The sequence below is a fragment of the Dipodomys merriami genome, unplaced genomic scaffold (genome assembly GCF_024711535.1).
Source record: "Dipodomys merriami isolate MVZ:Mamm:240054 unplaced genomic scaffold, mDipMer1.0.p SCAF_66, whole genome shotgun sequence".
Taxonomy (NCBI): Eukaryota; Metazoa; Chordata; class Mammalia; order Rodentia; family Heteromyidae; genus Dipodomys; species Dipodomys merriami.
The window spans coordinates 5,404,819-5,419,745 of record NW_027206246.1 but is presented as its reverse complement, the minus strand read 5'-3'; positions in this window follow the sequence as shown (position 1 = coordinate 5,419,745).

Genomic DNA, 14,927 nt, shown 5'->3' with positions numbered 1-14,927 from the left:
AAGGGGTTTCTTACAGAAGTGATTCAGTTGGCTTGCTAGCATGGAAGGAAACAGGTCTGGTTGGCTGAAGGAAGGACTCAAGGAGCAAGACCCTTTGTGTTAGCCCTTCTCAGTCCTGTTCAGGAGCCCATAGCTGGCCACAGGGCTCAGGTCACTGGAGGGGAAAGGCACATTCCTCATAGATCCCCACCCCTGACCTCCTACCACCGATGTAAAGGAATGCACCCACTTGACCTGGCCACTGAAAGGGGCCAATGTGCGGGGTGAGGGGAAGGGGGAGCTCATACAAACCAGGTCTGGGTGCCTTCTCTCCTCTGAACTGGGATTAGTGGTTAGTGCAGGTGCAGGCAACCTGCTCAAAATGCCATCTGACTCCCTAATTATGGAACCAAGAGAAGATCTAGGTCCACATTCATCTTGGAGTCTCTCCCTGTCAATATTTAGAGTCTCAAAGCTTTAGATCTCAGGAGAAACCTGAGTCCCCTACAGAGTTTCTATGGGAGAAAAGCCCTACCCAAGTCGGGTCCTAGCTTACTAATGTTGGGCAACCTCACTTTTCTATCATTCATCAGAGACAAAATGCATGAATGTGTGTGTGTACATATACTCGTGTGTATTTATAGTCTGCATGACCAAAGTCAAAAAAGTCCAGTACAGAAAAAGTGCATGTATAAATACATACACATATGGCAAATATATTGATGCGAATATACGTAGAGAGAGGAGAGAGGCGCATAGTCCCAGGCCCCAGGCCCTGGTGTCATGCACATTTGGGGGGTTCCAGGAGTGGAGTGGAGTTCAAAGAAGTGGTAGTATGGAAAGACATTTGAACCTGCTCAGGCCTGCTACCCAAACTGTTACTCAGGAAGCTGACATGGAGAGGATCGCGGTTTGAATCCAGTCGGGGCTTCAAAGTACCTGTTCCATCAACCTTTCAAGTTTATCTTGTTTTCTAATTTTCTGACAGAACTGCAGGGAGGCTCCATCACTTGGTTTGCCCACCAGTCCCCAGGCCTTTGACAAGACCAACCTCTGACTCCCCGCATTAGGTCACCACCACCCCTGCTCCCTGCAGGACCCTCACTGGGGCTTGACCCTTGGGCGAGACCTGCACCACCCCTCCGTTCGATGGCCAGTACAGGCTCCTTGGGTGGGACTAACACCCGAGCTCTGCCCCTCTGTTCGGCTGCAGGCAGAGGTGCTTTGGGTGACACCTTCATCGGGGCTCTGCCCCTTGGCTCAGCCCCCAGTACTGGCAACCTGGAGAGACGGCCGGTGCGCTCTGCCCCTGAATCATTTGATGGTGGTGGTGCCTTGTGCGACATCAGCACTGGGGCTCCTCCCCTCAGACTGCCCACCAGTAGCGGCCCTTTTGACAACATCCACGCTTTGGCTCTGCCCATTCGTTCACACTCCTGCACTGCCCAGTAAATGAGACCTGCACAAGGGTTCTGCCCATTAGTTCGCCTGCCAGCACCAACACCAGCGCTTTTGAGGAGGTTCACACCTGGAATCTGCCCCTTCGGCTGCCTAGGGCGGGACCCGCATTAGGGATCTGCCCCTTATGTAGCCCGCTGGCACTGGGGCTCTGTTCCTAATATTGCCTGCCTGCACCCCCTGCCTGGGGCAGGACCTGCACCAGGGCTCTGCCCCTCAATTCACTCACAAGCAAAGGTGTCTTAGGAGGGACCGGCAACTACACCTGGGCTCCACCCCCTAGTTCAGCCTCCGGAATCCCCTGCCTTGGAGGAGACAGCATGGGGCTCCACCCCTTGGCTGGCACCTGATGACACTTGGGCTCCACCTATCCATTCTTGCCTGCAGGCACCAGCATCATTTGACAAGACCAGCCCCAGGGCTCCACCTCCTAGCTCACCTGCCAGCAGAGGTTCTTGGGGCGGTTTCTGCCATGGGACTCTCTCGCAGGAGTGCCTTGGGCAGCACACGAACTAGGGCCCCATCCCATCGGTTTGCCCATCAGTACCTGCACCTTGGGCAGGACTCACCCTTTAGGTCTCCCGCCATCCCCTGGATTCAGGGCAGAACAGATGCAGGGGCCTGACTAGGCCCACCCACTTCCTACTGCTCCCAACTGCATCACAGACTCGTGCCAGGGCCCTGCCCTTTCAGGCTTGCTGACATCTGTTTCCTGAGCCTGGTCCCACCCCATTTTTCCTGCTGCTGTTCTGATCCCATGTAAGACCCACAAACCAGTGCTTTGTTCCCAGTAGACCTTTTGCATCCCTGGTACCCCAGGTAAGACCTCCAGGCTGAGGACCCAGCAACACTTCCTCCTCCCCATGTCAGCCCATGAGAGTGGGACAGCTCCAGAAGTCATTTCCTGGAAAGCAGCAGATGGCCCTGCACCACAGGAAGTCATGCTGGGAACAGGCTGGGAAGCTGGAAGGTAAGACATTGGTGATCCATGGTACTACTGTCCTGCATGGCCTCTGAATCCCGTGGGCTTTCCTATCCAGACCCAGTGAGAACTGGTTCAGAGCCCTTGACAGAGGAATGAGGAGCTGAGCCAGCCAAGTGTGCTTTTGCACCCTTGGGAAGCGGGGCCCTCAGTAGAGATTTGTGGGTTGGGAGTAGAAGGGGGAACGGGGAACTGCACCTCGGAACTTTGCCCCAGGAAAGGCTGCTTTGGAAGGAGCAGGCCCCGAAGGGATGAGTTTGGAGCAAGCTCCAGGACTGGGAACTGACTCTTAATGGCCCATGGAGAATTTGCCATTCTGAGAGGGCCGGGCTGCCCAGGAGGGTTGGGATAAGTGGAAGGGGCATGAAACTTAGGACAGGGTCAGGCCAGGAATGGAGGAGGTGGGGCTGATGGGGGAAATGTAGGAGCAAGGAGTGAGCAGCTGGGGAGGGAGTCTTGGTGTTGTGCCTGCTGGGCCCTTAGACCCCTATGGTTAGGAGAAGCAGGAGAGGGACTGGCGGGGCAGGAGAGGCAGGAGCAGTCAGTGAGAAAGGGCTGGCCAAGCGGGGAAGAGGCAGGCAGGAATTCTGGGCTTTCTCAATGAGAACCAACCAGGGATGCCAGGGAGGGGCAGCAAATGGGGAGCAGGCCAACCCAGCAGTGTGGAAGGGGGAACTCGGGGCTGCTGCCATCTGCCTGGGGGTGCTAGGCCACCAGCAGGCTTTGCTACAACACATCCGACCATACCAGTGGGGCCACGGGGCACCAGCACCATCAGTGGGTGAGGCCTACCTCCTCCCAGCATAATATCCTGGGCAGGGGGAATGTAGGAGATAGGAAAGGCTGCCCTCAACCTGTGGGTCCCTTCTGACTCCTGAGGCCTCTCTAATTCAGACCCACTGTGGCTGACATGGCCCAGGAGCCAACAGAGAGCCTTGGCTCTGTGTGTGGTTGTGGCATTGAGAGGTCATTTCCTGAGGAAATGGGCAAGCCTGGGGGAGGGAACTCAAGACACATCTGGGAGCAGTGGAGGGGGGAGCCTCCCAAGGGAATGCAGCCCAGCTTCTGGATTTCCCACACAGATCAGACTTGGTTGCATAGGGCTGGGTAGCCAAGAGGGAGCCAAGAAGGAGCTGGGGATGAGCATGGGGGGGGGTTTGGGGAATCAGCTGGTGACCTCCCCAGGTGGGGTGAGGAAAGGCATCTCCAGAGGAAAGGGGTTGGGGGAGGCTGCGTGCACCTGCAGAGACCACAGCAGAAACAGGCCAGGAAGGAAGAGGGGGAAACGTGAGCCAGGTGCTTGGGCCTACCCCTGCCCCACCAGGGAGTCCATCTCTCCTAGTGAACTATCTCCCTGGAGTGGAGGGAGGGGTGGGATTACGCCTTTGGCTCCCTAGGTGGGGGAGGGGGCAGGGGCATGTCCCAGAAGCCTTATCCAGCCATGGAGAGGTCCTTCCTGCACGGGGAAGGTGGAGAGGGAGAGCACAGTGCAGAATCAAGCCGAGAAAGGAGCAATGGAGGATGCATGGTGTACAAGGAGCACCCTCTGACTCAGCAGTGGGTGGAGCAGGGAAGAGCTGGCGGTGGGGGGGGCATGGAGAGAGTTGTGAAAAGCCCCATCTGGTGCTGAGCACAGAAGTGCTGGAAGGCTGTTGTCCTAGGGGCAGGCACACTTATGGCCTAGACTGCTGGACGTGCAGGAACTGGGGCCTGGAGAAACAGGAAAGGGGGGAGCGGTTAGCATCCAGGCTCTGGGGCATGGGACAGGGGGTGGGAATGGCTGGAAAGCATGAGGCCCGTGGCGGCCATGGGAACAGAAGGCCAGGTGGACTCTAACTCCCACACGAGTCCTGGCACAAGGAGAGAAGGAGGGATGGGTTGGTCTGGCTCTGGAGCCAGTTCTGGGCCCAGCGTGATGGCTGGGGCATGCCCCTACATGCTGGGAGGGGAGGAGGCCTCTGGGGACAGATATAAATGAACTTTCCTGTCCATACCCAGAAGCCTTCAGGAGACAGAGGCCAGGGACGAGATTAAATCATCTACTTGAAAAGCATTTTGTAATATCCTATAGAATATGAAATTACAAACAAAAACATTATTTTAAATCTAAATTCTAATTTAACCAGGTCTACTAAGTCCTACATTAGATGAACTTTGCTATTTCTCCAGGCTTAAGCTTTTGTAATCCTTCATCATTTCTTTAGAATCCAACAGAATGATGCTTACTTTTTCAAATTTTTCGTTGGGAATCATGAGCCGTTTTACATCTGGGAATGTTCTGTAATGCAAAGAGCATTTAAAACACAACTGAGGATTATATATGAGTTGCATGTCAATAGGAAAGTTGACATCTCAAAACATAGTGACAAAATTAGCCCAAACTTCAAACTGTGTATTCCTTTCTTGTTGTTTGGTTTGTTTTATTGAGACAAAATTATGCTACCTGATCCAGGGAAGGTATTGCTATGTAATTCCGCTCTCTAATCTCCTGTCTTAGTCTCAGTGCTAGAATTTTTGTCTTGTATCACATTGTCCTACCATGGTTTGTTGGTTTATTTAATCTAGATACAGACTAGCAATTCTGAACTTCTCTGATGATGTTATCCATGAGACTGACTGCTCAGACTGTTTATGTACAGTTTTGAAAGATGTTCTAACATTTGACACAGGATATGAACATTTCCAGATGCACCTGCAGGGGTCTCTGATTCATTCCTCCATGGATCTGATCCCATTAATAATGATTACTTGACTCTCTTACTATCTCTAGTCCTTACCTATGTAATAGTCTCAAACATTTTTGAAGAAAATTCACTTGAATACTTTCTAATATTAAAAATTATCACTTGATTCTAGTCTTACTCAGGAAATATTTTCTATTGTTTTCTAACTTTTCTACATATTCTGAGAGTTGTTTCATTTGTGCATTTGTTTGTGCACATATAAGTGCCTCTGAGTGTATGTGTATATGTATGTTTGTATGTATGTATGCAAAAGCCTCAATCTCTTATTTAGCCATCTTGCTCATGACTGGTATTCCATCTCCTGAGCCCTTCTTCCAATTCAGCTTTTGCCTGGATAATTATAGGTAGTGTCTCAAAGCCTGTTCTTCTCAGGCTGGATATAAACTGAACTTCCCAGACTCCTTTACATTCTTAGGTTTTATTTCTCCAGGAGTATCAACTTTTAAACGACAAACATTTTTGTGAGTATAAAGTCTGAGCTGTAGCCCAAATTTTTAACTCAAGAATACATATAAAGATAGATGAACATACACATTACATATCCTATGTGTACACTGTTAAAAATGTGATCTTAAGCCTGGTGGCAGTGAGATCTGAGGATGGGGTTCAAAGCCAGCCCAGCTAGGAAAGTCCCAGAGACTCTTTTCACCAATTAACTACCAGAATCCTGAAATGGCACTGTGGCTCAAGTGGTAGAGCACTAGCCTTGAGCTGAATAGCAGAGGGACAGTTCCTAAGTCCAGAGTTTAAGCCCCACTACCATAAAAAAGAGAGAGAAAGGAAAAGAAAGAAAAAAAGAAAAAGAAAAGTGATCTTAGCCACCAGTTCATTGCTAGTATCATTCTTGCTCTCTCAACATGGCCTTTTTTTCCAGTTATGTCCATGCTCTTATATCTGACTTGCTAGGAACCGAAATTATACTTCCACTGTAATTTTCACTAATTTACATAATTAGCTACCATGATGAAAGAGATGAAAGAGCCTCATACGTCATGTTCTACTTAGTAGTAATGCTTTCTCTATATCACACTCATAGATCGACATATTGGCCTTGGCCTTATTGTTTCAAAGTTGTCTTATTTGCAGAGACTTCTATAGTGTTTTGAACCATTATACTTAAACACAGAACTTCTCTTTCTCCTATTATTCCTATTGTTTCTCCTAATGTTAACCTATGTACACTTGGGAAAGAATGAACAACACCCACACTCACAAAAAAATGTTTCTGAGAACCTTCTTCCCAATTAAAATTGGGCTTAATTTACAGAGCATTTAGGAAATTTATACTTAATGTACTCCAGGATAATGTTTTCTTTCATGTTTTTTATTGTGGGTTAGTTACATAAGTAAGCTAATGAGTACATTATCTAATGAGCATTGTTAGCTCCTCTTTTATTTGTCCCCTGCCATCCCTTTTCTCTCCCCCTCCCCAGCTCCTTCCTCCCCTCCCCAAGTTGTAAAGTTTGTTCTCTACATGGTGTCTTGTTCATCTTATTGTTACAATGGATCATACTTTATCCTTGTTTCAGCATTTTGATATTTCCCTTTCCATCCCCACATTAGGAAAATGTATGTGCAAGAAGCAGATCACCAAACTCAAATACAGTGAAAAAATACCGTGGAGGATGAAAATAGAACAGAAGCAAACAAACGACATAGTAGGGCTGGGAAGGTGGTTCAGTGGTATAGTGCTTGCCTTGCATGCATGAAGCCCTGGGTTTGATTCCTCAGAACCACAGAACCAAAAAGAAAAAAGCCGAAAGTGGTGCTGTGGCTCAAGTGGTACAATGCTAGCCTTGAGTTGGAAAGCTGAGGGACAGCGCCCAGGCCCAGAGTTGAGGACCCACCACGGGAACACCCCCCCACAAAAAAAAAGACATAGTACATGTTAGATACATTAAAAAATAGCAAGAAAGCAAAAAAAGTTGTGTCCCTATCTTGGGATTCATTTCAGTTAACATCATCTTCTATGGCGATATGGACATGGATAATTTTTATAAGCCATGTAAATGCCATATTTTCTCATTTCTAAGTTGTTTCTGAAACACATGTTACCTCATGTCCAAAGATGTACTTGTGCTATTTCCATGAAGCCAGAAAATATTCATTTTTACTGGGAGCAGCACCATAGATTGTTATTGGAAGTAGATGGAAGGAACTGTTATGGGCAGTGGTAAATGATTCCAAGACAGGAATTGAACATAGAGAAATGACAAAGTTCAAGATAATTTGTGCTCTTCTTTTTACTGAACAAGAAAAGAATCCAAGGCTGGAAGGAAAATCTGTCCCTGACTTTTTTGAGTGTGTTCTTTACTCATATAAAACTTTTCTGTAAACTTCTAGTTGAGAGTATTACAAAAAGAAACAATATGCCATTCGCAGGCCAGCATAGAAAAAAACGAAATAACTTTGTTTTAAAGTGTTCTACTGCAAAGAAAGAAAGACATGGAGGTTTTGAAATGTCTTATGCATGGATATTTCACTCCTGGCATGATTGTCTTGTTGCAGAAGTCCTTTATCCATTCCTTTAATCTGGTCCTGAGTTTGCCATAGCAATAAAGATTCCAAAAAGCAGGATGCAGCGTGTATGATCAGCAAAAAGAGCCTCTTCTCAAACAGTGTTAAACGATGGTCCCAAAGAAATATGTGGAGTTATTTTTTGTTTGTTTGTTTAGTTTGTGCTGGTTCTGGGGCTTGAACTCAGAGGCTGGACACTGTCCCTGAACAATTGTCTTTCCTGCCCACCTGACCCCAAAGCTGTACACTATTGCTTCAACAAAAACTCCACTTCTGTTTTTTTATTTGGTGTTTAATTAGAGATAAGAATTTGACAGACTTCTTTTGCCACGGTTGGCTTTGAACTGTGATAGTAAGAAAGCCAAGTGACATCAACTATATGGACTTCTCATTTGAGAAATATTAGATGAAGTTTATTATAAAGCTAATATTTGACAATTTTTAAAAGAAGAGAATATGTCCAACAAAGAAGCCATGACAAATAACAGCAAAAGTAGGTACACTGAATCATTTTGGAATTATTTTTTCTGCTTGGGAAGATTGCTATTGACTTTGTAGTTCTTTTTGGGGAAACTTAATGTCATATTTGCACTTTTGTTTATTGGTCGTGAGGCTTGGACTCTGATTCTGGGCAATGTCCCTCAGCTCTTCAGCTCCAGTTGAGTGTTTTACCACTTTAGCTACAACACCACTTCCGAGTTTCTGGTGGTTAATTGAATATAAGAGTCTCATGGACTTTGCTGACCAGGCTGGTTTGATCTACAATCCTCTTGTCTCAACCTCCTGAGTAGCTAGGATTACAGGCATGAACCACCAACACCCGGCTCATATTTGCATTTATGTGCACTTAATGACACTATGTGGACAAAGAATGGAAATTTGAATCAAATGATGTGACATTGCAGGTTTTAAGAAAAATTGAGGTAGCAATAAATATGTCCTCCTTTTCCATGTTGTTACATTAATGACTCATGAGTTATGGGACTCTTACATTAGCATCCTCTGCTGTCTGCGAATATGGACTTAGTATCAGTAATTGTTAATAGAGAAATAGAGAAAGACAGATTTTTAGAAAGCAAAGAAGATCCGGTATGAAAAAACAACATAGAAATAGATACAACTTATCCCACAGAGATTAAGAACTAGCCTAAGAGATTAGAATGCTAAAGGCAATGAAGAATAAGCATAGTTGATAACTAGTTCTTCAATAACCAAAACTGGTTCCCTAGAACATTTTCCAGTATAATTATTTATTATTATCATTTATTTCTTCCATCTGGACTTATTTCTTCACTTCTGTCAAAACTATTAATTAGCCTGTGTTTTTGGTGCCATAACTGAACAAAAAGTTTTCCAAATCTCACTTAGACTATCCTCATTGTTATTAGCAGTGACCATTCAGAAGCCTGGAATCTTTAAATTTCCAGGATTAATCCTCACCTGATATCTAAGCACATTCCTAACATTAACTGCCGTGACCTATTAGCAAACCTTTTTTTGTTTTGTTTTCAACACAGTATTCTAATATAGGTAAAGTATATGAATTAAGGACGATTGTTAGACATAGTTGGGAAGAACAATTATATATTTCAAGTATACTTTCTTTATTTGTCATTTACTAGCTAAATGACTTTTTTTTGCCAGTCCTGGGACTTGAACTCAGGACCATGGAACTGTCCCGGAGCTTTTCAGTTTTTTTGCTCAAGTCTAGCACTCTACAACTTGAGGTGCATCACCACTTCTTTTTCTGTTTATGTGGTACTGAGGAATTGAACCCAGGGTTTCATGCATGATAAGCAATCTCTGCCATGAAGCCACATTCTCATAGCCTTAAATGACTTTCTTAAGATGGCATTACTTTTTCATTCCATTATTTTAATTTAGACTGGATGGTAGAAAAGGAAGTGGAAACCAATGCTAAGTCCAGTAAGGTTGACATTCCTATCACATCACTAAGGAAGTACAGTGTTAAGAACTGCAGGACTCATAAGGCCGTTTCATGTAACATTATTATGGGGAAAAAAAAAACATTTAACATTCATCTCCGACATCCAAAACATTCAAGGTCAAGAGCCAAACGATTTGTTTTTCCCCTTCCCCTCTACAAATTATGCTGACATCAAATACAGTGAAAGCAGGGGTTATACTCTGGACGAGGGACATACAAAACAACAAAGAAATAATCTTATAAATGTGTCAGAAACAATGGCATGAAAGTTAAAAAAAACATTTGAATACATATCTTAGGGTTCATTTCCCTAACATCAACTTATCTGAAATTTTTTGCTTGACTCAGACAAATACTAGTTGTTGCAAATAAGGGAAACCATGGGACCTATATTTCTTTGGGCCTGGCTTTCTTCACTTAATATAATTTTTTTCCAATTCTTTCCATTTCCTAACAAGTGCCATTCTTTCTGATAGAGGCATAGAATTCCATTGTGCATATATACCACGTTTTCTTGATGTTAGGGGAATGGACCCCAAGATAAGTATTTAAATGTTTTTTATTCCTTTCACACAATTGTTTCTAACATATTTATAAGTTGATTTCTATGTTGCTTTGTATGTCGCTCCCCCACAGCATAACCTTTGTTTTCACTGTATTTTATGTTGGTATAATTTGTGAAGGTGAAGGGCAAAATCAAATCGTTTAACTAGGGATACAGCTGGGCCCTTTGCAATAATGAGATGTACAAGTTGTTATGTCGAAAATGAACTTTACCACTTTGGTGTGGGGTGGTGGAAAGGATTGGGTGGGGGCTGGGGGAGGATGGGAAGGGATGGGAAGGGGAAACAAAGAAGGAGGCTACAATGCTTGATAAGAAATATACTCATTATCTTGCCCATGTCATTGTAACCCCTCTGTACAATATTTTCACAATATAAAAATAAAAAAGAGCCAAATATCTCAGCCTTTTATTGATTGAGTGTGATTCCAAGGAAGGAAGAAGGAGGATGTGGAAGTTAAAGGTGGGAAAATATGTATATTGGCTCCCTGTCCACATTTTTTGCATTTTTAAAAAGTGCTACTGATGAATTCGCAATACATATAATTGACTATGCTATCTGCACAAGATGCAGATAAATGAAGATATTTCTTCTGGTGGATAGTCACATATATTAACAAAATCCAGTTCTGGAAACAAAAGAGACTAGGTAAGAAAGTATAAAGTATTGTTCCTATCAAAACAAAAATATAATATTAAAATGATTACTCCAGTTTTCTTTGACATTTTATGCTGTCTCAGTATCAAAATGTTATCTAATTCTAGTAATATCCAAGCATAAAAGACATAATTTGAAGATATCAGTAGGTTTAGAAACAAAGGTACATAATACCTTCCTTCCTGCAAAGACATGTGATGGCAAGTATGATTGATTGTATTATAGTTCTCTTCTTTTTCTTCTTTATCTCAAGTGTTGAATACCTTGGCATATTATTCTGTCCTGCATCAGCTTCCTGTAGGTGAGATTTACCTCTACTCTGCAATGTCAAGATTGGTCATGTGACATACTTAAGCTTACAAAAATGAACCAGAAGTGGTCAAAGGTTATTTCTAGGGGAAGATTTCTATCCCCTTGTCTCTAAGAACAAACTTCTTTTTGCTTAGCTATAAAAATAGCATATATACAGAGGGAATCTTTTCAACTTATATACTGGGAGAATATAGCATGTGAAATTGAGGCAAAACTCAAACACAGCAAGAATTAAGCTAATATTAGAATATGATATTAAGATATTAGTTTCTCACCATTCTTGTATACCTTTATGATAGTTGACTACAGCACACCAAAATTTAACAAATACTAAATAAATACTAAACAAATAGATAACACTTCCTGTTTGATGCTATTACATTTTTTAATAAATAAGCATTATCTATGTGATCACTTGTGAGGCTAACTTTTTTATAAATGTGTTTAATCGCTTTAGACTACTGTTTCTAATATCCACAATCATTATCCAGACCTTGTGATTGAGATGAGGAAGAACAAAATATCTAGATTTCACCTTCTCTTTTGCTCTTCTCCTTTTTCTAGTGTGAATTCTCATCCTTTCTCCAAATTCTCCTATTAATAAAGGAAGAATGTCACATTGTGGATATCAAGCAAAAGGCTTCAAAGCCAGAATTTCATTCTTTCAGAAATAGATGAAGTAAATCAGAGTGGCAAAAGGAAGAATAAAAACATGACTATTTTCCCTTTCTGGCTTCCGTCATAGAGTCTGAACATGACTCTAAATAACTAATACACCATTTGCATTGGCTAACTTTTTAAAAATATAGTTTTTTAAATAAATAAATTTTAAAAATTAAAAAGAATATTTCTAAAATAAATAGTAATTTGTCGTTTGCTTTTAGGAGGTATGAAATAAGACTGCATTAACATTGTGTGAGTTGAGAGGCTAAATTTTATGAGAATCTAAACATAATGAAAAATAGATGATTTTAAGATACATAGCTTTTAGATACATTTTTAATGTGACATACACACAGAGACATCTTTTTTCTTCTTTTCTTCTCCACACTGATTCAACTTCAACAAGCAGTTCATGTAATTCAAATAACTGTGTTTCTTTCAAAACTAGATTAGACCCAAAAATGTTAGAAGTAAATAACCAGTATTGGGTGGTGCGTTCTTTAAAAATAGCAGTCAAATAAATATTAACCATAATTCCAAAATAATAACAATCAAATGCTCTTGAAAAGAGATTTTAAAGCAAAGTGTATAAAAAGTGATAGTTCCAGAACTGTTTCAAGAGCTGCTCTTTAGCATTTAAGATTTCTTGTACATGACAATGTTTTAATCAGGATTAAATGCTTTCAGGAACTAAATTTTTTCTAGTTATATTTCATTGAAGAAATATGTTGTTCAAAATTAATGAAAGGATAACAGGTGATAGTAGAAAGAATGCTTACACACTCATTGTGGTAGGCAGTAAAATACCTTCCCAAAATATACATAGTCCCCATATATCTAGTCCCTCAAATGTAGATTTACATTTTATATATAATTTTGTAAAACAATCACCTTTCATTACCCAAGGAACACAAATTTGAGTAATTATCAGATGGGGAAAGTATAGTCAAATGGGTACTTAAAAGTCCCAGCTGTAGTTCAAAGGGACATTATTAGGTAAGAACCATCAGAAAGATGTAAAGATGCTACATTAGAAGATAAAGGAAAACCACCCAGATTCTGAAGTTTGTTGAAAGCAGAACAGGAAGTAAATGACTTTTCCACTAGAACCATCTGAAAAATATTTTAGCTCTGTAGACGGCTTGATTTTAATCTAGTGAGATTTCTTTTAGATTTCTGTCCTTTAGAAGTGTAAAATGAAAATATGCATTATTCAAGCCAATTAATTTGTAGAAATTTTTTGCAGGAGATTTGGTTTTGTAAACTAACTAAATTTCGGCCTTTTCCTAATGCAACTACAAGGACACCACATGTCCTAGTTTCTGAGAATAAGAAAAAGTTGCCACTGGCTTTGTACACGTGTATGATGTAAATACTACTAAGGTGTGGAGAGCTGCGGGAGCCATGACCAAAGATGGCGCGGCCGCAAAAGCAACATTGTAGCTCCTTGGTAAGATGGCGCTGGCTCCCGCCTTCCATCTTCCCGGTGACCAGTGCTCTCTGTAAAAACAACTCCTTATGTGGCTATGACTTGGCTCCTAGTTTGCTTCCGTGTTTTCAGCCCTATCGGTATATGCCACGTGGCGCTTCGGGATTGGCCATCCAGGAGGCTTATAACCAGAGCACGGGGGCGGAGGGAAAGGAGAAGCAGGAAGAACCAGGAAGAAGCGGGCAGGAGAGAAGTGGGAGAGAAGCTTGTTACAAGGTTCCTGAATAAACCGCATTGAGAAGAATCCCGGGTCGCATCTTCCTTGCTGGTCGAGGTGGTGGCGACACTAAGGGCCTTCATTAATGAAGTCTTGAAATTCTAAATAATATCTAAATAAGAAGCTCCCTAACTTTATTTTCACATTTTGGGATTACTAACTACCAAACTTATGTAGAAGGCTAGCATAAGAATATGGAAATGAAATCTGTCTCCTAATATCATAAAGAAAATTTATGTCATTTTGAGTTATAGTGTGTAATGTAATACAAAATATGATGACAGAAAGAAAAACTCAATTTCCTATTCTTCCTAACTTTCCAACAGAAATTAGAGAATCCAGTGAAGATATAGATTCCCAGGATGTCATAGAATGTTATAGGATCACTAGATGTTGAAAAAGAAGATAACAAAAATGGGTCCTCTCGAACAATGTGAAACAAAATCTACACCTACAGATTGTGATATAGCTAGAAAATAGTTTCCACTATGCTAAGTCTATGATATTTTATGTTTCTTTTCACTGCAACTTTCCTCACTTAGGAAAGGACTTTTTATTAATACTCAAGGGTTTGCAGTTATAACCCAGCAACTAATAAAGCTTCTAAATGTAAACAAGCATGATTCTAAGAGTAACCAAAGCTACTTGTGTTGCTATAGCTGATAAATAAAAATGATCTTGGGGAATAGTCAAACAATCTTGAACTTTTACATACCTTTCCTCTTCTCCAACATGAGAAATCCTAGTCAAGATATGTAAAACATTAATAAAGGAATTTTATACTTTTTATCATTCACACTAAATCAAATACACTTTTCCTCTTTGCAAGCCTGACTTTGAAAGAGTCAGAACCTCACAATTATTTTATAGCAAAACATTATTGCTTTGGCTTAGTTACTTTCCTGCTTTTGGGTGTTGCTCTCTATTATTTTGGCAACAACATAGAAAAACGGTATAAATTCATTATGCTTATGTTGGATTGTTCAGTCAAGCTGTTTTCAAACGAAGTTTTCTTTTCTCTTCTTCATTGCTAATTCAAGTTTAATTATTGCTCTTTGAATGATAATAAAAAGCATGAAACTTTAACGCATATTCTCATTGAAACCGGTGAAAACAGCAGTGTGTGCGATTGCTTTTTTAATTGTTTTCAAGTATTTTCCTTGGCTATTTTCATTATTGCTTTTGTTCCGGTCTTCTAATCAGGAACACAGGGTTACACAAAAACATCTTCCTAAGATATAAGGTGTTGGACAGAAAAAAAGATGTATAATTAAAGATTTTCATCTCTTAAGAGACGGAAAAGCTCAGAAGACATTTTGCTATTACTGGTATGGTTAAGATGACTTGAATGTTTTGGTTCTTAAACTAAGTGAAATGCATGTAAAATGTTGCACTTGT